This window comes from Schistocerca gregaria, chromosome 1 (assembly GCF_023897955.1).
Source record: "Schistocerca gregaria isolate iqSchGreg1 chromosome 1, iqSchGreg1.2, whole genome shotgun sequence".
Classification (NCBI taxonomy): Eukaryota; Metazoa; Arthropoda; class Insecta; order Orthoptera; family Acrididae; genus Schistocerca; species Schistocerca gregaria.
The window spans coordinates 879,606,691-879,631,330 of record NC_064920.1 but is presented as its reverse complement, the minus strand read 5'-3'; the positions used below and the strand labels follow the sequence as shown (position 1 = coordinate 879,631,330).

The following is a 24,640-nucleotide window of genomic DNA, read 5'->3' as shown; positions in this document are numbered from 1 at the left end:
GGAGGTTTGGAGGGGCAATATTGGCCAGTACAGACAGCCATGGTGTTGGTGTGGTTTTAACAGTTATTGTCACGATCCTCGTCACATCATTTAGACGAATATCCACTTTGCTGGCATGTCTATTTCTCTTCCAGACGACAAAAAAAAAAAAAAAAAAAAAAAAAAAAAAAAAAAAAAAAAAAAAACACCGTCCGAACAGTCCTTGAAGACTCAAAGGTGCTGACCGGCCGCCATGTCATCCTCCCTCAGCCCTTAGGCGTCACCAGATGCGGATACGGAATGGCATGTAGTCAGAACACTGCTCTTCTAGCCGTTGTCTGTTTTCGTGCCCGGTGTCGCTAGTCAAGTAGCTCCTCAATCGCCCTCACAAGGGCTGAATGCATCCCGTTTGCCAACAGCGCTCGGCAGACGGTGACCCGTCCAAGTACTAGCCAAGTCCGATAGCGCTTAACGTCTGTGATCTGACGGGAACCGTTGTTACCACTGCGGCAAGCCGTTGCCTCTGCTCCAAAGAGGAGGAGAGTTTTCGGCGACACGGTATAGAAATGCTTGTGCTGTAGTTCTCAAGGTGTTTGTATTAGATCTCCATCTAGCACCAGCCAGTTTCTTTAGTATGTTATTTCTCGATTTTAGCTTGTGTCCTGTTAGGTGTTTCCTAAATGTCAGAAATCTGTCGAAAGTCACACCCAAACATTTGAGTCGTCGACTATGTCGTAATTTTTTGTTGCGGAAGAATACCTCCAGTTCTCTGTACGCCATTCTATTGGTCTAGTGGAATGAGCTCTATTTTATTAGGATTCGGGCAAAATTTCCACTTTTGATAACGCTAGTCGACCTTTTCTAGTTCAGTAGTAAGTGTTTGTTCACCTTCTTCAAAAGGGATTGCTTTGAGTTGCAATCGCTAGGTCACTGGCGTAGCTAAACTGTACAGAATGAGTAGTGACTACGTCGCTGCTGTACAAGTTAAATAAAATTGGGGCTAGAAAGACCCCTGTGGAAGAGCGTTCTTTGTGGTACTTTGTGGTATATTGGACTGATGTATAGTTCAGGAGATACAGCGTCATAAACGCTGAGCTGCGTGAAAATGAAACTGCAGGGCGAAATTTGCTTGTGATTCCGATAAAAAAATTGTGTTAAGTTCTTACGGGACCAAATTGCTGAAATCGTCGGTCCCTAGGCTTACACACTACTTATTGCAACTTAAACTAACTTACGCTAAGGACAGACAACACACATATCCATGCCCGAGGAATCTAACCTCCGACGGAGGGAGCCGCGCGAACAGTGGCAAGGCGCCTCAAACCACGCAGCGAGATTCCGATTAAAACACGTGTACAAATACGTTTGAAATATGTTAAACACATGTGAAATATATGTGAGTTGCGCGTAAGTGGGCAGCTCCTTAACCCCTGGATAGATTTCATGCAAACTTTGTACACATGTTACTTATTATTTGGAAGGAAGTACTGTTGGAGCGAAAACGTGCAGAGCGAAGGAAAGAGAAGGAGATGGATAGACAGAGGAGGGGAAGGAAGACATGGACACAGATATGAGAGAAGAAGAGAGAAAGCGAGAGAGGCGGGAGGAAAATGTACAGAGAAAGGAAGAGGCGATGGATAGAAGAGAGGGGTGAAGGAGATGGACATAGAGAGAGAGAGAGAGAGAGAGAGAGAGAGAGAGAGAGAGAGTGGGCAGGACGAGATAGACAGAGAGAGTGGGAAGGGTGAAAAAAAATGTTTCAAATGGCTCTGAGCACTATGCGACTTAACTTCTAAGGTCATAAGTCGCCTAGAACTTAGAACTAATTAAACCTAACTAACCTAAGGACATCACACACATCCATGCCCGAGGCAGGATTCGAACCTGCGACCGTAGGACACGCAGTAGGAAATAGATGGAGGGAGGAGGAAGAGGAGATGGACTAATAGTATTGGAATAAATACATACCCAGTTAATGCTGGGTACTTAGATAGTATTCTTATAATATTTGCTATCACGTTAAACATTATCTTGCACGTAGCGGCAATGTTGTACTGCATACTCTGACAATCTAATGCGGAAAATTATGTCTGCAACCGCACCACTTGATCCATGATAGCCACTGACACTGCACAGTTCAAAGATAGCTGCAAATTTGTGAAAGTTTATTTTGAAGAAAATTTTCGTCTGCGAGTCTTATTTTGTTATGATACTCATCACTCAGCTACATGTCACATTGCGAGTCTGTTAGTTCTAACTGTAGCTAAGCATCCTGCACTGATGTATTATAAATTGATACTGTGATGTCTGACCTTTAAAGAGAAAGTCCTAACCCAGCCATAATGCTACTTTTCATCGATTTTAAAGGAGGAACTTTAAGCTTTGCACCATTAAGTACATACTGGTGAGTTTAAAACTACGTTCGATGTAACATGTTGTCACTCCTCTGAAGACAGTTAACACTTCCCCTGCGGTGAATAATGGCGTCTGGCAGCCACATTTTAACGCGAGCGCTCACTGTTCAGGAACTCGTGCTATTCTAGCCGCCTATTGAACATGCCTTCTCTAGACACTCCTGTCTTACAGGAATTGAAGATCTATGTTCACAAGACTGCATGTATGCCTTCCTGTTTATACGAATAGTCAAGGTATCCTATCGCACCTTGACTGGTTTGTTAAATCACACGAACTTATTCCCATAGAAAATCTCTTTGAATATTTGGATCAGCGGATGAAACGTAGCAATGAACATCCCCGCAATATCAACGAGTGGTCTCACCTGAAAATGTGAAGAAACTTGTCGACTCCCTTCCTGTCCGAATTGCATCAAGGCCAGAGGTAGTGTGATGTGTACTAGGCGTGATTTATTGTTGTCCCGTTTCAGAACGTAACCTGACCAGTCATTGAAAGTTAAGTGTTTTGTAGTTAGCCTGATATACCGTTGCGAAAACGTCGATCTGTCAAGTGAGCTTCCGAGTGCGTTGTTCTGGAAGCATGAGGTTAGTGACGCCGCGCTCCTCAGAAGGCACGTCACGTCAAGCAGTGGGCACCACGTGACGTGTGTGTGTGTGTGTGTGTGTGTGTGTGAGTGAGTGTGTGATGGGACGCGCAGCACCGTTCCTTCAGTTCGGCTGTGGCTGCGCCGAGCTGAGGACGTGGTGTGCGCGACTGCTCTCTGCTGGCCGGTAAGCAAAGCTCACCTATCCGCGCTGCGCTTCAAAACTTGCATGCGACCACTCCAACTAATCCGTGGAGCGTTCCACATCTGCATACACAGTGTGCAAACCACAACGGTGTGCACAGCAGAGGGCACTAAGCATTGTGCTACTCGCGGAAACCAAGTTGACACCCGGCGCAGCAGCTGAGAGAAGTCACCCTTAATGGCTTTCTGCATTTACGGCCCCTCCCATCAGTCACCACATTGATTGTCAATTTATTTCGCGCAATCAGCGGTTTCTTCCCATCTAATCGTGATGGAACGTGTGAAGAATCACCGCTTATATGAGAGTACTCGCGCTGTAATTAGTCTGACCTTGTCCTTCGGTCGCTACGGGAGTGATAGCGATGGGCTGAAATGTATTTCTAGATTCTTCACTTAATGCTGGTTAATGAAACTTTCGAAGTAGGGTTTCTCAGGATAACTTTGTGCTTCTTCAGGCGATGCCAATTTAGATTTTCCGGAACTTCTGTGACCTTTTTACGTGAGTCAAACAATCGTTTGACCATTCGTGCTGCCCTAGTTTTAAATACGTTCATTATTCGCTATTGGCCTTGCTTGATACGAGTCCCACACACCTGAGCACCACTCTAGGATGGGATACGCAAGTTTTTTGTATGCATTTTTCCATTATTCTGTTAATGAAATGACGTCTGCTCTCTACTTTACCTGTGACTGAACCCACGTGATCATTCCACTTCACATCCATACCCTACCATCCCTGTATATACACATTCCATCATGAAATTTGTCAGAAAAAAACTGCAAAACTCTTTTAATGAAAACTAGACGGAGGAACGATATGCACTTAGGAGTAATTGAGAAGTTTTTCTCTGTACTATGCACTTATTCATAAACGCTCTCACCATTTTATTGTGTTTTTTACTTCAGTTCTTTTGTCTATAAATTTTGTAATTAGCATTCTGTAAGCTATGTACCTACAAGTTCCACAACAAAATAGCTCTGCCTCGCTCGGTCCCACGGAACCTGTGGATAGATAAACAAACAAATATTTGTATGAGTTGACTGATTCCAACCGCGACTCGTCGATATTGTTCAAATGGTTCAAATGGCTCTGAGCACTATGGGACTCAACGTCTTAGGTCATAAGTCCACTAGAACTTAGAACTACTTAAACCTAACTAACCTAAGGACATCACACACACACATGCCCGAGGCAGGAGTCGAACCGGAGACCGTAGCAGTCCCGCGGTTCCGGACTGCAGCGCCAGAATCGCACGGTCACCGCGGCCGGCTCGTCGATATTGTAGTGACATTACTTTTTGTGTTCTGTGAAGTGCATAAATTTTTCATTTTTGTACGCTTACATAAAGTTGCATCACTTTGAAATCTTGTATGGATCTAAGTGGATATTTCTTTTTTTATAGTTCTTTAGTTTAGATACCTGCATCATGTGGAAAACGTCATTAAGTAACATTCATTGCGACGCTTTCTCTTTCACAAACGTTGTCCAGTCCTAAGGAGGGAGTAGCCTGTAAACGTAAAGAAACAACAGTGCGCAAGCATTACCGGCAGTAACTGTTGACAGCTTGTTCTTTTTTTGATGAAGCTAATACTAACTACACCATACATTTCTATTCATATTTAATGTGTGTTTCAACGCTAAATTGGTTAGCGGATAAATGAATTCAGAGGTTCGGTATTCGAACCCTGGTTGGGCATATGATTTTTCCTGGCCTTTGACATGACGTTTACCTCTAGCACAGTTCTTCCCGTATGAAAAATGTCAAGTTGCTTCTTGGTTCTGATTCCTCCTAAAACTGTAGCTCCTTCTGTTATTGGCTGGTAAGTCTCTTCGTAGGTTAGAGGAATCCTCCAATCCTCCAATAAAACCATTTCTAGTAAAGCACTGTGACACGCAGAGTTGGAAAACTGCTTTACTTTATTTAATAAGTCACAACATTTTTCAAGCAGTAGCTTAGCTCGTCATCAGATGAACATTCTGACATCAACACTTAATTACATTCTGTCAGTAGCCCACATTTCCTGCCATTAACGATGTACAGCGGGCTGCATCTTGTCAGCGATAATGTTGTGCTCTTGGAGCATGTGAGATTTTCTCTACGTCATATTATATCACATAACTTAGTTTGTAAGTATAATGTAGTTCATTCTTGGGTGGCTATCCGACGAGAAACTCATAATGCAAACGAGCTGAAAATGTACATAGTGTAACATAGCACATGTGTTACTGATTGAACCATCACAATCGCATAGTGAATAACCAGTATCAAACGGATTTTTTTTTAAAGGTGATTCATATCCACCTGTTGCCTTCCGCAGACAATTTTTACCAAAGGTGGCATTCTCACTTCGTCATACTACGGATTTTACACTGAAAAACAGATTTTTAAAGTAGCCCTCTTACCGAACTGTAGGAAATTCTGCATTCTGCAGAAGACAGCTGTAGACTGTCTATTTCTTGTCAAATCAGACGACGACTTGTTTATCATTGACATTCTACAGGAATAAAATACATTTACTGAAGCGTGATTCGAAGTATCATTATTCCTTCTCCTATTTAATGATCATCGTGCATCGCAACACATATCACCAGGAATTTTTGTGAGAACTGATGTAATTATATCTACTTTATTTCAAGTACAAGATTCATAAACAGGAGGTGAAATAAAGTTGTGGCAACTTTATACATAGGAAATGAACGTAGCGAAATTCTTAAAAGTAACATTTGAACACTATGTTTTGAAGAATATAAAGACTCTGCAAGTTGATGCGGTCGCGCATTGTCAATCCATAAGGATGGACCGAATGCAGCTTTGAAGGAAAGGGAAGGAGTACAGTGTCACAAAAATTTGACTGGTGAGCGTAATGTGTTCAAACATTCGGTGCTCTATACATTTGTGCAGTATTATGCCTCCTCCCCCTTCCCCCCAAACATAACACCTGGTCCTTCAAAACTATCATGTTCGACAATGTTCCTGGGTGAATTACGTGCTTTACCTCCTGCCGTTCGAGGGTGCATCCAGCACTGTCGAACATGATAGTTTTGGTGATCTAGGTGCTATTATGTTAGGAGGCATAATGATGCATGCGTTTACAGACCTACAGATCTTTGAAGAAGTTGCACTCACTAGTCAACGTTATTGCGGCACTGTACTTCCCTACGTGCATCTTCCCTAGGGTGGATTCGGCCCTGGCTACATTTTCATGGATGACAATGCGCGACCGCATCGAAGAACGCAGGTGGAGCAGTTCCTGGAACTAGAGAATATTCGGTGAATGGACTGGCTTACACGTCCCCCCAACTTAAATCCCATCGAGCACTTATGGGATGCGTTGAGGAGAGGTATAGCACCGCGTCCGAATGCACCAACGACCATCCACAGTTGTCAACGGCGCTGGCGGAAGAATGGAACGCACTGCCACAAGAAATCTTCCACAAATTTGTGGGCAGCATGGAAACACGTTGCGAGCATACATTGCCGTGCGTATTAATCACGTATTCTATTAAGAACCATGTCCCACTGTTTGTAATGCCCTTGGGCCATCATGAGCCGCGGTGACTTCAGTGTAATTATTATTGGAATAAACGTCTCATTTTCGTTCGTCCCATTGCGTCTTCCTTTCAATTACTTTTGTACTATACTGTCGCAGTTCTTTTTATGTTGCTCAAAGTTTCATCGAGCTGTCACTTGGTAGTTATACATGTGAAATTTACTGTCGTCCTTAAGTCTTGCGCACCAGTGTATTAAAGCGCAGCAGAAACGAATGAAGAATCATTCTAGCACCGATACGGCTCGCAAATGGGGAATTCACTGACATAAGCGACTTTGACAAGGGACAGACTGTTATGGCCCCATAGCAGGGGACTAGAATCTCAGAAACAGCGAAGCTGTAACTGTTCGTGAGTACTGTTATGAGCATCTATGGAAAATGATTACAGGACGGCGAATCCACAAGTAGGCGACTAGATGGTGGATGTCCACGCCTCATCACAGAACGTTCAGAACGAAGGCTTACTCGTTCTGTAAAGTAGAATAGACGGCGATCCTTGGGAGATGGGGCGACAGACTACAAAGCTTGTGCAGGCACAAATGTTTCGGAGCACTTCATTCAGCTCACGTTGTTCAACGAGGGGGAACGTAGCAGATGAGCTTTCCGTGTTCCCATGCTTATCCAAAGACACCGGCACTAATGATTGCACTGGGTATTGGATCATGGAGCCTGAACCGCGGATCAGTCGAAACGCATACCCTGATCGAATTAATCACGAATCTTGTCACATCAGGTCAGTGATCGAGTCTGCATACGCCGTCATGCAGTCGAACAGCTGCCCGAACTTGCACCGCGCTACGGACGCTGTTGGTGGTTACAGTATTGTGCTATGCAGGACATTCACCTGGGTCTCCAAGGTACGTGTGAGAGTAATCGAAGCCACCATGGCAGATGTGGACTACGTGAATATTACTGAGGGTCACCTTCTACCTTTTCGTGCATAATGTCTTCTCCGACGCTGACTGTCTCTTCCAAATGGATAACTGGCCGTGTCACGTGGTCAAAATCTTGATACAGTGATTTGTTGAACGCTGTAGTGGACTCAAGTTGTTGTTTTGGCCACCAATGGAACGCATCCGGGATCCTTTTGGCTGCATGCTTCGCGCCCACAAGCAACCGGTCCAGTAATTGTAGGCAATACATGACCTGTGCGTAGATTTCTGTGCAAAAAACTCCCGAAACCTATCAATGACTTGTCGAATCCATGCCACACAGAATAGTTGCTGTATTGCGTTCCAAAGATGGACAAACAAAACGTTAAGTATGTTGCCACAACATTTGGGCTGATTAGTTTATGGTTTGATAATTCAGAGAACTTGAACTGAGCGATTTGAAGAGTCATCAACAGTTTTGAGTTCCTTGTAGTGTTTTATCCTTTTCTTTTTTATATCTGATACACTTGGATGTAAAATGCATGATGTCATCTTTAGATACACTTTCATTAACTTTAACAGGGGTATCGTTTTGTTGGTAACCAGGTAGACAATTTTTAATCTGTTAATGGAGATTATTTCCTTCCGCTTAAAACCTGAACTAAGAAATCATGGGGTATGAGGTGCAGAATGTGTAGCTGGATAGCCCAGACCTACGTTCCTATAAAGTTAGTGACCTCATTACGTATCGACGACCATTCTTCTTTCGCAATAACTGCAAGCTGTCGACAGTAATCACAATGCGAGTCTTTGCACGCGTTTGGTAAGCTGGTCCCCGGATTCTTACGCCGATGTGTATCTGTACCCACTGAAAAAGGGGTTCATTAATGAAAATTTTTGGAACTCTTAAAATGTCTTAAATGTCCTGTGATAGATAGTTCGTAATTTTCCCGTGAGCTGCTCCTTTTAATGGAAAAGCTGAGGGCTGAACAACGAGCGACGGAGCTACGCTGGTTGGGAAATACTAGGAGAGACAGACAGACAGACAGACAAATGACTAATTGTATAGTGGAACTGACTAGAATGGAAGACTTAAAATTAAATGAAGATAGGCAGGAGATGTGTAACCAGGCGAACTGATGCTAGATGGGCTGAGGTTGTTCTTTCCTGCATTTCAAGATTAGGCCCGACATGACGATCTGATGGCAGCTGGTTGCCTGACAAGAAAACGTACAGGGGCAAAGCTGATGGATAAGTCGAAAGGCCCGAATGTACGAAGTAGTGTGGAAGAGAGCAACTGATGTAAAATGGTTCATGACGACAAACCCGGCTTGCCAGGTATTCATTTTGCCAATTCGGTATTAGATACAGGAGGAAATAAATACGATACACAAAAAATGAATTGTGTTTGTAGAGAAATATAGTAAAACTTAGGCGGTGCGGTTCTAGGCGCTCCAGTCTGGAACCGAGCGACCGCTACGGTCGCATGTTCGAATCATGCCTCGGGCATGGATGTGTGTGATGTCCTTAGGTTAGTTAGGTTTAATTAGTTCTAAGTTCTAGGCGACTGATGACCTCAGAAGTTAAGTCGCCTAGTGCTCAGAGCCAATTAACCAACCATAGTAAAACTTACATTTCCATGTGTGTGTGAAAACACCTTTGAAATTTAAACTTCCTGCCAGATTAAAACTGTGTGCCCGACCGAGACTCGAACTCGGGACCTCTGCCCGCGAAAGGCAAAGGTCCCGAGTTCGAGTCTCGGTCGGGCACACAGTTTTAATCTGCCAAGAAGTTTCATATCAGCGCACACTCCGCTGCAGAGTGAAAATCTCATTCTGGACCTTTGAAATTATTAAAATCATATAAAGAAATGTGCATAATCTACAAATGTGTAAGTACAGTATCCCGGAAAGTTTCTCTACGCTGAGCGTAGCTGTTTCGCGTGTCTGCAACGTGTTTTTGTAAACATCTCTATATCAAGGCCTCTTCGTAACTCTATGGACTACTGTTGGTTTCGGCATACGGCCGTTTGCCCTTTGCAACTGAAAGCCGCCAAAAGCGCTGCCAGGTGTCTGGGATTACTTGGTTGTATGATATGGAGGTCGGGACTAAACAGTGGGGTCATCTGTCCCTGTCAGGCGTTTCTGTAAATTGACTCGACTGTAGGTATTAAGACTTCGTGCATGATGCGGCATTTTTTCACTCATTTAATTGTTTGACGTCATATCCCCTGAACTATGGTTTGTGGGTGGTTCTTACTCCCACAGCAATGGTTACCTGACAGTTTGGTTGAAACTGGTCAAGTGATTTAGGAGGAGATGTGCAACATACATTCATACGTGCCGTAAATATATTTATAATATGTATCGATATTGTTCCGTTGATTCCATCGAAAAAGAGGTCCTGCAGCGCAAGGCGTGAGTCCAATAAAGCAACTAAAATTCTAGTACTCATCCACAATGTCACAATACAAAGAAGCAGTCGTTTTTCAGAGGAAATATTTTACTATCTTATCCTAACCTGCCTCTGTTTCTTTTATATACTTAAAAATAAGGAATAAATCGATTTCATGTATTTTCCAAGGCTTACGTTCATGAGCGGTCGCATTAACGTTACCGCTACATTTTATAATATCAGAGAGCAAGCTGGCTTCTATTAGCATGAAAGGGCCAACACCGAGAGAATAGCACTACATTATCTGATGGAATCTAAGCTATGATTATGGAAGAGATAACTGTTTTTTTCTTTAGAATTTACTGTTATAGCCTACTTTTAATGCCATTTCATATTACTGTTAAATAACCTAGTCTTTCACATATCTACTTCACTATATTTAATTAAGGCAACGGTAGAATATATGGTTGACAGAAGAGTTGGAGGTGGTATGTTAGTCTTGATAACTGAACACACTTCTAAAAACACACACACACACACACACACACACACACACACACACACACACACACACACAAGGCACAAAGCGGGCTCTGTTCCTGCTGATATCTGGGCGTTGGCTGTTAGCATTTGAAACGTTTTTCTTTTTCTTTTTTTTAGATGCTGCGTCGAATACTACAGCAATTTGTCTCGACCTTGAAAGTTTTGTACACTTGAAATGATTGACTACTGAACAGAATCGTCAGCTCCTTATCTGTGACTGTAGCTAATTCTTGTCGTTTTGTAAAGTGGTATTTGTTTTCACTGGTGTAGGTAGAGGAAGAGGGCTGGTGTTCGTTCAATTATCAAAAACATCAAAGGCGGAGCAGGAGTTCGTTTCGACAAAGTTGCAAGAAAAAAATAAGCCGTGTGTTTGTTAAATAAACCATCCCGATATCAGCCTGAATTACTCCACGGAATGTAGGGGTACATGAAAGAGGAGGCTGTAGAAGGTACTGAGCCACCAACCCACTTCTGTTCATAACCGGTGCGCTTTTTCGCTTAGCAGAAGCTACTAATTACAGTGGCAGTATTTTAGACTTATCTCAGTCTCTATTACATCTAATAACCATGCTTGTAATAAGTCCTGGTACATCTTCTACGTTCTTCTGTTACATAGTTTATTTCGGTGGCTATTACAATTTTACGAGCAGGTCTTATTACCTATCAGATGCCGGATGCACCAATATAAATTCCGCTGTGTCGTAGGAAATTTACACGACTTTGACCTCTAGAAATGTATATGTGGGGACTGACGACCAGAGCTTAGCTTTAGGATTATTTGTAAAAAGGAATTTCATCTCACGGTACCCAATAATATAATCTGCACAAAAAAAGGGAATAAGTGAGCTGAGGAAGTTGTTGAGACACTGGACTCTTGTAAGTGGCGATCAAAAACTTTCTATTCGAAGGCCGTACAATCCAGAATCGGTATGCCAATCAGGCAAAATCTCCGTGAACATGTGACAAGTTCGCGTTCCTTATTTCTTCGTTTGTTGCCCTCGGTGTCGACTTACTGCGTTGCTACACTGACTGAAAAATGTGTTGTGGAAGTACAACACCGACTACTTTAAATGATGTAGAAAACAGGTGAACATTTGCGTTTCACAGTACTTTACTTTCACTGTTCACAACCCCCCAATAATACAGTTATATATGACCAGGGCACTATTGTTTAAACTTTCCACAAGCCTCATTAATAGTTTGCCGGCAAACCTCTGCATACTGCTACAATAGTTGACTACTTAACATCTGCGAGCAGTAAAAAACATAACAGCAAAGTTCACAGTTCTTGAAGAACAGAAAGGTACGTATGGAGGAGACACTTTCATTTTTTTAACGTATGGCCTAATTGTGTTACACTTATTTCACAGTTAAGTTGAAGCATTGTTGTTGTTCCAACCAACACAGATTTCTCGTCTGAAACTCGGTCATGGATTGACTGTCTCGGGATCAAAAATCGGGCCCTTGTTTATCCTCACAATAATAGGTAATGAAGCTACACATTGTTCAGAGTTAAATTTACAGAAATTACAATTAAAACTTAACTCATTAAATTAACTGAATACATCGATAAATTCCGTCTTTTTAACAGTTTCTTCTACTACAAGAGTTAGGCCGAATTATTTGTTTAAATCATGAACTTAACAAATATAGTTACGCTAACAATACTTTTGACAAAACCGTTGATTATTTGGAATTAATTAAGGGCTGGTTTTGCTAACATGTTTTCGAATAGAGACAAATAAATACTTAGAGTGCTAGTGTTTCGTCTTCCAAACGTTTATAAATATTATAGACTTATATTTGTTTATAAATCAACAATAGAATTTAAGTTACGAAATAATCACTGATTTCACCCCATAATGAAAGTATTAACTAGGAATAGTCGAAATAAATTAGAAATCAATTACATCCATAAAACTAAGGAAAAAAATTACATCTGGTGTTATGTTCTTTAAAACGGAGGGCTAAACTTTCTCTTTTATGGAAATACAAGACTATATTCACGTATGTTAATGGTAATTAGTTAAAAGTGAAGAAACGACTTTAAGGAGGCAGATGGCAAAGCAAGAGGGGAAGTAAAAATGCCCCAGCTTGCTTCGCCACAAACACTGAGGCAATAATCCTACTGACGGACTAGGTTGAAGATACCCGTTTGGCAGGACACCTTATCCTGCTGGGTGAATAAGTCCGCAAATGCCTGCTGCTCATCCTCGTCCGACAGGAACCTTCAGCTCTTCAAGGCTTTTATTAAGTGACCGAAGGCGTGATAATCCGATGGGGAGAGATCAGGGCGACAGGGCACGTGCTCGAGTGTCTCCCGCTTGAGATGGAGTAACTTCTGCGTTTCGGCAGTATGGGGACGTGCGGTATCATGAAACAACACACATTGTTGCAGTTTCCCGGGACGTTTCAAATTAATTGCACGCCTAATTTCTCCAGCGTTGCGCAATACGGTTCCCCAGTAATGGAGACACCTGGTTCCTTGAAATCGGTAAGCAGTAGGCCACGGCAATCAGAGAACAGGGTGAAGATCATCTTTTCAGCACATGGCTGGTTCTTGATCTTCTTGATGGTTTTTGACAGACAAGCTGCTCCACACACATTCTTCATTCTCTGGTGGATGTCTACTGGTATTTGTTTTTCTGGAGCCGAGAAACGGATAACAGGACTTTGGTCATGTTTGGACATTTCCGCATCTACCGCATGCACGTCGGAAAGACACGAATACCACACTGATCCTTTGCCTACATGTCGATGCTTATCTACCCGCATCGGCGGCTCGCTACGTTGCATATACGCTGCATCAACGCTCTCAAACGCATCCTTGTTGATCGCCCTTTATATTAGGAGGGACCAGCGCTAATATCCCTGTCCGCTCTTACTGGTTTAGGAATCCTATAGTTCTGAATATCTTGAAGCGAATGAAGGGATGGCCCATTAAATACGACAGTTGGTAATTTTCTTATCCATCTCTGTTCAATCAACGTTGCACGACCCCAGTCTTCCTTCCGTTTAAACAAAAGCTTACGATATATGTCAATAGGATGTTTCAGACTAACCGGTGCAAGTCAAACCATCCTGAGAAAAAAGTTCACCTATCTCTTACCTTAGCACTTCGAATTAATTTGACTGGCCTAGAACGGCCAGATCTATAAACTTCTGTCCTTTTTCAGAAAGTCTAGTGGCTTTTCAACATCGTACTTATTAACATCCAGAATATCCTTGAAGCCTACTACGAACAGCGAAAATGTTACAAACTATCTGCTGTCGAAGCTATTTATAATCTGAATGCATTCATTCTCAAACGAATAGTTCAGGATTATGATTTGTGTTCAAATGGCTCTGAGCACTATGGGACTTCACATCTGTGGTCATCAGTCCCCTAGAACATAGAACTACTTAAACCTAACTAACCTAAGGACATCACGCACATCCATGCCCGAGGCAGGATTCGAACCTGCGACCGTAGCAGTCGCGCGGTTCCGGACTGAGCGCCTGAACCGCTAGACCACCGCGGCCGGCTATGATTTGTGTGCAAGTTATTAGAATTTCTCGGTAAATTAATTTCATTTCCCTTTTTAAAGACGGTACGTCATAGAAAAACGTGACTGAAATAATCAAGCAAATCAGCCGTCACGCAGAATATAATCATGAAATTGTCCGCCCGGTTAGCCGAGCGGTCTAACGCACGGCTTCCCGGACTGGGAAGGATCGCCTGGTCCCCGGCACGAATCCACCCGGCGGACTTGTTGAGGTCCAGTGAGCCGGCCAGGCTATCGATGGTTTTTAAGCGGTTTTCCACCTGTCTCGGCGGACGCGGGCTGGTTCCCCTTGTTTCGCCTTAGCTACACAATGTAGGCGATTGCTGCGCAAACAAGTTCTCCACGTATGCGTACACCACCATTACTCTACCACGCAAATATAGGGGCTACACTCGTCTGGTGTGAGACGTTCCCTGGGAGGGTCCACCGGGGGCCGAAAGGCACAATAACCCTGAAAGAGTGGTTCAGTGTGGGCCGGCGGAGGGGTGAAGTGGACTGCGGTAGTCGTCGTACCGTTGTGGAGCACTGCTGCTGCTGCTGCGGCGGGGACGGAGCCTCTCCGTCGTTGCTAGGCCCCCAGTTAACATGCAATACAATACAATCATGAAATTGCTAGTGTATACGTTGTTTTTTGACTGGCGGTAAGTGAAGTGGTCCTGCTACTGTGACATAGCCGGCCGCGGTGGAAGAGCGGTTCTAGGCGCTTCAGTTCGGGGCCGCGCGACTGCTACGTCGCAGGTTCGAATCCTGCCTCTGGCATGGATGTGTGTGATGTCCTTAGGTTAGTTAGGTTTAAGTAGTTCTAAGTTCTAGGGACTAATGACCTCAGATGTTAAGTCCCATAGTGCTCAGAGCCATTTTTGAACGTTTGCACGTGTGGCTGGAGTTGAAAGCATATTGATCGTATAGTCTTCAGAACGGAACTTTTGCAGTTACTAAAACTCAGTAAAAATGAATCTGACTGTCCCTACGACTCTTAACGTCGTGGCTAATCGCACCATGTTACTGCAGGTGGAGACTCATATGGCTGTGAAATCAGTCATAGGTTACATCTGCGACTAAGTTCAACTCAGCTGAAAAATTTTGTTAAGTCCCCAACTCATCTGCTTAGAGGCGCCTGACTGCTCAGCTGACGATGTGCAGGGAAGAAGGCTGGCATTGGGGAACCGCGGAGGTGGGGAGCCCCGGGGATGAAGTGATTCTTATGTCTTCTTCCAGAAAGGAATACTCGTATTTTCGTCGTGTTATCTCGAGTGGCTAACCAAGCGTCGACCGGTAAAATGCTTTAAAAGAAGCTGATCCCCTCCCTGACTATGATTTCAGGCAGAGCCAGCAACATGCTCCCTAACACTTGGCGCTGAACATCTCTCTCTCTCTCTCTCTCTCTCTCTCTCTCTCTCTCTCTCTCTCTAACTTCTAATTTATTTGTGTTAGCCAGTCCTTGCAGCTCTTACATTGCGTTAAACGTTCGGTTTTTGTAGGCTCTGAGTTCAGCGGCATCCCGCACCCTCAAAGGTGACTAAACTAAGAATTCTCACTCCACTTTTTTTATATGATCTATGGTGGGCAGTGCATTTCATAGAAAGCCCTGTTTTCTACTTTCTGGTCTTGACAGCTCCCTTCCAGACCTCCGATTCACTAAGGGAAATCATATATGTATAGAACTTCAGTGACCGGTGTCCAACAACGGTTCCTCAAAGAAAGGCCGATTGATTGAGTGGCAGCGATCTGTGCCTTCTGGGGATTCTTCAGGTTTTAGCCTCCCCTGCCTGACAAATGTGAACTGCTGTGAGCCCCTGCGCTTGCAGCTCCCCATAATTTGCTTCCAGAGTGGCCTCTCATTTAAGTGAATCGTGTAATTACGTACAGAAATAGAAACTACGTTAATAGAGCATTGGCAATCACTGGTACTAATGCACACCTCGTTGATCAGTGGGGATTAATTATTCTGATTTAATTAGTCTTTTTAACTCTGATTTATATCAGTTACTGGATAGTTTTTGCAAAAATGTTCACTTAAAAAACGAAATACGATTTTCTGGGACAGCACAATTAAAGCGCTTGCCAAAATAAAAATATCAAAATACCTAATAAACTGGGACAACGACTTAAATTTAAGCAAGGCTTCTTATCCGGCGCTCAGTTTGTCAAGTTCGCGTCGGCCACCTCTCTCATACTGGAAAATGCTTAGATAATGTGTAAATCAAGGAATTACGCAGTGGGATCTGAAAACTAAATAAACAACAAATGAGCATTAAAAGAAGTAGCTGGAGCAGAGGATCGAACACAGCTGTAAATAGCCTCACAGTACCAACAATACGTCACAGGTAGGATGGAATCCAAGAACCGAGTACAGACAGCATAACAACACAGTTCGCACCACCTGAAGAAAATGGTTATCGAAATATCGTCCAGAAAAATGAAATTAACATCGGACACTGAAAAGCATACCGCTAATTAATTATTTCCTTTCCATTGTGCTCAATTACAGCTAATGTCTCAAGTTTTATAAATTACCACTAGCGAAAGAACGATTTTACATGTTATTTTAGATAACTGACAGGAACTTTTTGTGTAATACTGTTTTTGTAAATTGTGATGACTACATTTTATATATTTAAATTGTTATTATCTCAGCCTGCAACGCATTGTTGTAGAACAGTACTATGTCATTCGTATTAATGAGAAAAATTTTACAAATTATGCAAATGCACGTCGTCATGGTTGCTTCGTGGTTACTTCTACAGTCGTGACTTCGCTAAGTGCAAACTTACAGAATAACATGCTTCGGGATTTTGGGACTTGGCTAAAGATCTACAAAGGTCGTAATACTAAGCTATGAATAGTTGTTTTCCAGGTGGAAAAATAATAATTATTATTATTATTTGACCTGTACAATCTGCATAGTTTACAGCAACAGTGAAATGTGAAACCGTTCATCAGAACACCTTCATTGTTTGAACAATTCGTTGTCGTAACTATTAGCCGTGAGTAAAAACTTCGTTGCACGTTTGCTTAACGCTCTAAGACTTCGAAATAGACGTCACTGAACTTATTCTCCTTTGTACAACGTGAATTACGCATGTTTCTCTTTATAGAATACTTGTTGAGAAAAGAAAATATGTTGATATAGCTTGAAATGTTCATGTATGCCACAGAATTAAGTTCTTAATAGGTAGGCCTATGGAGGCACGATATCTTTCATCTGAGAATGAACTTTTGATTGAAATTACAATCGTCAAAAAGAAACAAGGTTCTTTCATCATACTGCATGGGTGAAATAAGGGACTGCTATGCTTCCCTTAACGTGGTCATGATTTTTAATCGATAATAATGAGGTTCTTCAGTGTCACTGTTTGTACTAGCGGCAAACAGAAGGAATTCCTGTGACGTTACTGCAGGAACGATCACAGAATACGTTCTCCTCCATTGCTGAGCAGTGTAGCTGTCACGCGAATTATCTGTGTTCGATTACCGGAACCGCTAACGATATTATTTTCTTTGGTCGGGCATCTCTAAGCGGCTAAGATTCACTGCTACTGGACAACCGAGGAGTTGCGTGAAGGAGTAGCAGCGGCTTCGATTTCGAATACCCGCCATTAACGGCTGGGGGAGCAGTGTCTAAGCATAAGCCCGCCCACGCTGGCCAAGAACGAAAGCGTTGGCTGAGTGTTAGTCTGCAGCACGTACTCTGCAGTGTCTGTACTCAGTTGTCGTGGCATGTGCCTGACATGATCGTGGGGATATTACGAAAGCATAAATCAGAACAGCCACCGGGTTTCGAAACTATCTGCAGCGTATTAATCTTTGCGCCACCCGGCGTCGCGTGTTTGTTTTATGTACTATTTGCTCAGTATATGTGTGGCGCTGTTAGCAACTTCAGACGCTTCGATTTCTGAAACTGCGTGTCTACTAACGTCAGTGAGAGAAGCAGGAATGGACGCAGGATTTAAGAGCGAAGACAAGTTCGTAATGCGATGTGGAAAATCCCTTATCGTCTTTATTCATAAAGATGCGCATACGGCAGCACGCTAGTTGCGATAAGGCAGACGAAGCATGGGTGTGGCGTAATCAGCGATGGACGGCACTTACAGCGATTGATATTACGAGAGTACAACAATGCATTGACTTAATGTTTTAACTACAGAGGAATATAAAAGTAAAGTTACAAAACAATGCGTTTGACGCTGCTAGGAAGAAAAAATTGCAGTTACCCTGCCTGGGAAGATTTTCCAGGGCAGGTCACAGGGTATAGTGTGTTCCCGAAAGAGCGATTAACTAATCTGTCTCTTTGCAAAAACAGATGTCTTATGAGATAACAGCAATCAGTGATTTTATAATGTTACTTAAAATCCGTCTTCTCTGCAATTTCTTTATATAGATATATAAATCGCCCTATGTTTTTTAGATCGTATAAAAATGATAATTTTACTGCTTTTTAATTCTGACAAGTACAGATTTTAACCTTGACATCTACTTTTTTTAATCATATATATATATATATATATATATATATATATATATATATATATATATATATATAAAGATCTACTGAATACAGTATGTGTAAATGGAATGTAACAAATGTACCAGACGCCACCTGTCGGTAATAGTGTTATAATTAATATAAATGGCGTGCACTCTGCCAACCAATTTTATACGACGTAGCATGTGAAAATTGCTGGATTTGGACGGGTTACTCCTGTAACTGAAAAATCAGGTACGTTCTGGTACATTCGATGTTGATTATATAGGATGAAAAAAAATATTTGCTTCCGTGAAATAGTAAATTAGTATCATTGTTTTTACAGATCTTAAGATGGTTCTGAATGAACCGAAACCGGTCACATGAATAAAAAAAAATTGCAATCAAGACTGATTTTAAGTAACATTAATCTGTCTCTCACTACCATAGAGCCAATTGTCCTGTCGTTATAGTTAGCTACAAATGATTCCTCTTATTGGACTCTTAATTATGTGCAAACTAATGATTTGCAGCGACAGTTTCTTTTTCCTTGAGTTGGGGTCATGATTTTGCTGTCGCGAACACAAAAACTCATTGCAATGAACATTATTTCACTGCTTATTTTTCTCAGATATACCATTTGTGATTTTTACTGTTGCAGTCATAATAGTGATGCCAGACTGACTTACACTGCTTGTCGGTGACGCTGCACAAGAATAACTCTTTAAGTAAGTTACATAATGATGTGAAATATTGCATGTTTGGATGAGGCAAACGAGGCTATCATTAGATGTCAACGTCACCCCTGTGGAAGCTGATGAAATTCAACCCGAGACAACCGAAGTTTACAAACGCAAAACGGCAGTTACATAACGGTGTCGGAGTACTTAAGGAAGTCGTAACTCTTGTTTCCTCTTCCATCAGACGACTCCACCTCACATAAATTTCAAAAATACTTACAGAACTTTAACGGTTTTCGTGGTCTCTCCAATGGTAGTAATGTTCTCCCTAAATCCACGTGGCCTCGTCCCGACCCATTTATTTTGATTGGTCATATGTAAATACTTCTCAGCAGGTCCACTATATAAATACTCGACCATTGCATAGTTACACTTGACTACAAGGGCTATATAAATACTCGACCATTGCATAGTTACACTTGACTACAAGGGCGAGCTGAAAAGTAATGCCCCCGAATTTTATAAGTGAAAACTCTTAAAGCTTTTTTAATAAAACAAACGTTATTGACATTCTATAACTTTATACTTCGTGCCTACACATTCGCATCTCTGTTGCAAGAGGACTCCGAAGTGTGGTGTGTAACATGGCAGTCTGTAACGTAACTATGTGGGTGTGAGTTTAAAATTCGAAGAGTTCGTCAACACACAGAGCATCCTCTTCTTCATTATGAGACTGTCAGATCACACACGAGCGCTGCGACATCTGCAGTAGTCCAACGTCTTTGGTTCACTTTCACGCTATACTACCGCCATCAGCATATGCGCATATTGCTATCCGTTGACGTTTGTGTCTGCACTCACCCGTGTAAGGACTAGGTACTTCGAGTTTATACCTTTACTTTACTTTCCCCGGGTATATTTTAGATACTTTCCTTCAGCTTGTTGCTAGCAAGCGTAATAAGACTGCAATAAACGGCTCAGATCCGTGTATAAAAAGCGTTATTCTGCATATTGTCAGCTGTACTTAGGCTACAAGGCGCAGCAACAAAAACCCCGACAACAGTCGAGTAAATACAGCCTCTGCTGTTCTCATTAACATTTTAAATTAGTCTCGTTCGCAGGCGCGGCGACGGTTTTTCGTCTTTATCGAAACTTTGCAGCAGCGACGTGGGTAAGAGGGGGAAGAAAGGGGGCGCTGTATGTGAAGTCCCACATATACATGGCGGAAGCAGGCGGTAGCACTCGAATTATCGATCTGTGTAACGCTTAAACGCTTCGAATTAGTCAGCGAGAATGGCTGTTTTCACGTAATACAATATTTCGACATCTCATTCGCTGCTTAGCGTTAGCACAGGAGTTGTTGCACGATTTCTATAGGACCTGATGTGGTTAAGTTTTCGGGTCTTTAGTTTCGTTTGGTGGGTAATTTGCGCATTACATTTAGTTGTCTTTTGTTTCAACTTCGTTCGTGCCTTACGGATAATAAGTCATTTCGCATAATAATCATCATCTGTACCGCGTAGAACGCAAGCCTTGCGTGTGACTGCGCGCAACAAGCAACAGAGGCTGCATATAAATGGCCTCCGTAAATGTACAGGGCATGCGGTTGAGGGACGCCTGTGTCAATTGGTTAAAGCGCTCCAGAAGATTCGGCTCCTCTCAGCGTTCAGCATCGTCACGCAGTAGCCTTCGGACTATGTTACCTGTCAATACCACAGCTGCCACACCTTCGTAGCGTTTATTAAAAAGTCTTCGCGAGAATATAGAATGAAATTGCCGTTTTACCTTTGTTTTTTTAAAGACGAGTTGACGACAGGGGCTAAAGAGGAATGTGAAAAAGATGTTCAGATATTTTAACGCATACTCATTTTTTGGTGATGTTTCAAGTTTATGTTGCCGCCACTAAGCATTTTTCTTTTTTAATAATTCTGGTTATTGCTACCATCTGTCAGAGATTCTGAAATTTCAAAGAGGGTTCTGTTGAATTACTCGTAGCTAACACTTGATTCAAGAATCATAGAGGAAAGTTTTATACATGGAAGAAGCCTGGAGATACTGACAGGTTTCAGATAGATTATATAATGGTAAGACAGAGATTTAGGAATCATGTTTTAAATTGTAAGACATTTCAAGGGGCAGATGTGGACTCTGACCACAATCTATTGGTTATGAACTGCAGATTAAAACTGAAGAAACTACAAAAAAGGTGGTAATTTAAGGAGATGGGATATGGATAAACTGACTAAAGCAGAGGTTATACAGAGTTTCAGGGAGAGCATAAGGGAACAATTGACAAGGAGGGGGGAAAGAAATACAGTAGAAGAAGAATGGGTAGTTTTGAGGGATGAAGTAGTGAAGGCACCAGAGGATCAAGTAGGTAAAAAGACGAGCGCTAATAGAAATCCTTGGATAACAGAAGAAGTATTGAATTTAATTGATGAAAGGAGAAAATATAAAAATGCAGTAAATGAAGCAGGCAAAAACGAATACAAACGTCTCAAAAATGAGATGAACAGGAAGTGCAAAATGGCAAAGCAGAGAGGGCTAGAGGACAACTGTAAGGATGTAGAGGCTTATCTCACGAGGGTTAAGATAGATACTGCCTACAGGAAAATTAGAGAGACCTTTGGAGAAAAGAGAACCACTTCTATGAATATCAAGAGCTCCGATGGAAACCCAATTCAAAGCAAAGAAGGGAAAGCAGAAAGGTGGAAGGAGTATATAGAGGGTCTATACAAGGGCGATTTACTTGAGGACAATATTATGGAAATGGAAGAGGATGTAGATGAAGATGAATTGGGAGATATGATACTGCGTGAAGAGTTTGACAGAGCACTGAAAGACCTGAGTCGAAACAAGGTCCCGGGAGTAGACTACATTCCATTAGAACTACTGATAGCCTTGGGAGAGCCAGTCCTGGCAAAATTCTACCATCTGCTGAGCAAGATGTATGAGACAGGCGAAATACCCTCAGGCTTCAAGAAGAGTATAATAATTCCAATCACAAAGAAAGCAGGTGTTGACAGATGTGAAAATTACCGAACTATCAGTTTAATAAGTCACGGCTGGAAAATAATAACGCGAATTATTTACAGACGAATGGAAAAACTAGTAGAAGCCGACCTCGGGGAAGATCAGTTTGGATTCCGTAGAAATGTTGGAACACGTGAGGCAATACTGACCCTACGACTTATCTTAGAAGCTAGATTAAGGAAAGGCAAACCTACGTTTCTAGCATTTGTAGACTTAGAGAAAGCGTTTGACAATGTAGACTGGAATACTCTTTCAAATTATGAAGGTAGCAGGGGTAAAATACAGGGAACGAAAAGCTATTTACAATTTGTACAGAAACCATATGGCAGTTATGAGGCGAGGGACATGAAAGGGAAATGGTTGGGAAGGGAGTGAGACAGTGTTGTAGCCTCTCCCCGATGTTATTCAATCTCTATATTGAGCAAGCAGTGAAGGAAACAAAAGAAAAATTCGGAGTAGGTATTAAAATCCATGGAAAAGAAATAAAAACTTAGAGGTTCGCCGATGACATTGTAATTCTGTCAGACAGCAAACGACTTGGAAGAACAGTTAAACGGAATGAACATTGCCTTGAAAGGAGGATATAAGATGAACATCAACATAAGCAAAACGAGGATAATGGAATGTAGTCGAATTAAGTCGGGTGATGTTGAGGTTATTAGATTTGCTATTTGGGGAGCAAAATAACTGATGATGGTCGAAGTAGAGAGGATACAAAATGTAGACTGGCAATGACAAGGAAAACATTTCTGAAGAAGAGAAATTTGTTAACATCGAGTATAGATTTAAGTGTCAGGAAGTCGTTTCTGAAAGTTTTGTATGGAGTGTAGCCATGTATGGAAGTGAAACATGGACGATCAATAGTTTGGACAAGAAGAAAATAGAAGCCGTCGAAATGTACTACAGAAGAATGCTTAATATTAGATGGTTAGATCACATAACTAATGAGGAAGTACTGAACAGGATTGGGGAGAAGTTTTTGGTACAAGTTGACTAGTAGGAGGGATCGGTCGGTAGGAGATGTTCTGAGGCATCAAGGGATCACCAATTTAGTATTGGAGGGCAGCGTGGAGGGTAAAAATCGTAGAAAGAGAGCAAGAGATGAATACACCATACAGATTCAGAAGGATGTAGGTTGCAGTAAGTACTGGGAGATGAAAAAGCTTGCACAGGATAGAGCAGCATGGAGAGCTGCATCAAACCATTCTCATGACTGAAGACCACAACAACAACAACAACAACAACTCGTGTCTTACAAATTTACGCGGCTGATCATTAAAATTGCAACTTCAAGAAGGATAGTAAATAACAAAATTTCACTTCTATTGTAGATAGAATATACTAAGAAGAGTGCATGACTAAAGTTGTAGGTGACTTAAGGCTACAAAGGGTGTATCATTTTGTACACAGGTACCACCTTTGGCAACGACAATTGCTCTAAACTGGCTGGGCACTGGGTCGAACTAAGCTTGGGTGACAGATGTTGGTACACCAACCCATGCTGCTTCTACCCTCTGGCAGAGTTCACGAACGATAGTGGCTGGCCAGTCTCTCAATAACCCATGACAAAATGAGTAAATTTTATCCATAATGGATGCAGGCTGAACTCCGTCACTGTTCCTTTATTTGGTATAGTATAACAACCGCTACCAGTCGCAGCAGTAGGTGATTTTATTTAATACAGTTCCGGTTTCGAGCTTGGGCCCGTCTTCAGACGGTTTACATTCAAATGTGTGTTTCCGTGTTCAGCGTTGGAGATCACTGATTAAACAAAAAACAAATAATGCTATGATGATTAAATAGGCACAATTGAGGCAGTTGGAACCTTCTAAGCGGCATGTCTTGTAAAATTGTAGTACTTACAAACGGCTGGAGTGTCCATATCGTTTTCACATTACTTTACCCACATTACATTAAAACCCCGATGAGCACTATCCTTAAGTATGTTCTTCGTGGAGAACAGAAATCTGTTCTCACATCCCTAATACTTAACGCAGTACACACATGTAAATTGTGATCAAAGACAATAACCTCTGCTTTCCTTTGTATACACGTTGGGTTTTGTGAGTGCTGTTGAGTCAAAGGCGTAATATGGAAGTACCAATAATTACAATGGCGACTAATATACAGTCAACGTGTAAAACAATAAGGATCTTTTGTAAAAAAAATATGGTTAATTTAAAGTGGAAAAGACATGGATACTCCAGCTGTATTTAAGTACCACAACATTTTGCAACACATGTCTCTTATCAACTTCCAACTGTCACAGCTGTGTCTATTTAGCCATCATCAGAGGGAGACCAAGAGATGAATACACTAAGCAGATTCAGAAGGATCTAGGTTTCAGTAAGAACTGGGAGATGAAGCAGCTTTCA

The 24,640-nt window shown here is 42.0% G+C and overlaps 1 protein-coding gene across 5 annotated transcripts in view; it reads left to right on the top strand.

Moving 5' to 3' along the window:
• Positions 1-2,979: 2,979 nt before the first annotated feature.
• LOC126273423 (lipid storage droplets surface-binding protein 1) overlaps positions 2,980-24,640 on the top strand; it is a 154,606-nt gene continuing 132,945 nt past the window's right edge. For 3 of the 5 annotated variants that reach the window (XM_049977008.1, XM_049977001.1, XM_049976993.1), the window contains exon 1: positions 3,060-3,164. The gene's annotated coding sequence lies outside the window, so the exon portion shown is untranslated. Of the gene's footprint in view, positions 3,165-19,259; positions 19,281-24,640 lie in introns of those variants that run through there. The other 2 variants (XM_049976978.1, XM_049976986.1) reach the window with 2 other exon arrangements.